Here is a 1,072-nt window from a genome sequence, read left to right on the forward strand (position 1 = left end):
TCATTATTCATGGATGGATTTTTAGACTTTGGTAGTATGACACCTGCAGATCAAAACAAAGTCTTAGCTGATCATACCCTTGGCTTGATGTTCATACCTTTGCTACACAATTGGGTACAATCAGTTGCAGTCTATGCCAGTAAAAATACAACTCCTGGAAAAGCTGTTAGCAAACATTTTAATTCAGGTTATAATACTACTGGAGCAGGCAGATTGAAAAATTGTAGGTTTTACATGTGACAGAAGCCAATCTAACAAACAAGCTTGGAAACATTTGCAAATATCAGGAAAGAAGCAGAATACTAAATGCTATTTTCAAAGTCCTGTTGATGAGAACAGAAAAGTTGGGGTTTTTTCAGATGCAGTACATATTTTGAAATGCATATCCAACCACTTTCATGATAAACATACTGTGCTATTTGGTACTGTTGTCATGAAGTATGATTTTTATAAACGTGTTTATGAAATTGACAATTCAGTAGAGTTTACTGGTGTAAAACTAAACTCCATCTGAACAGGCCTTGGAAGGCCCAATGGTACCGATCGGCCACCATGTCAACTCAGCTCATAGGCATCACTGGATGTGGATATGGAGGGGCGTGTGGTCAGCACACCGTTCTCCCGGCCATATGTCAGTTTACAAGACCAGAGCCGCTACTTCTCAATCACGTAACTCCTCAGTTTGCCTTACAAGGACTGAGAGCACCCTACTTGCCAACAGCACTCGGCAGACCAGATGGTCACCCATCCAAGTGCAAGCCTAGCCCGACAGTGCTTAACTTTGGTGATCTGATGGGAACCGGTGTTTCCACTGTGGCACGGCCTTACTGGTGTAAAGGCATGTAGACACATGCACACATACACCCGACCTCCTTTCAGTGAATGAATGCTCATCTGGCTGTCCAGTTGTTTAGTACTAGCATGACAAAAGTTATATATTTTCTTAGAGAAAGTGGCATCATGGGATTTGGAGATAGTGAGCCAACTGAAAAATTTACCCAGTACATAAATGATGTTTTCAATGTTCTGAATTCAAAAACACCATCATATGGTATGATTAAAGGTTCAGATC

General features: G+C 41.0%; 1 pseudogene; it reads right to left on the bottom strand.

Moving 5' to 3' along the window:
• Window positions 1-712: 712 nt before the first annotated feature.
• Window positions 713-832, bottom strand: LOC126191867 (5S ribosomal RNA; annotated as a pseudogene).
• Window positions 833-1,072: the final 240 nt, after the last annotated feature.

This window comes from Schistocerca nitens, chromosome 6 (genome assembly GCF_023898315.1).
Source record: "Schistocerca nitens isolate TAMUIC-IGC-003100 chromosome 6, iqSchNite1.1, whole genome shotgun sequence".
NCBI lineage: Eukaryota > Metazoa > Arthropoda > Insecta > Orthoptera > Acrididae > Schistocerca > Schistocerca nitens.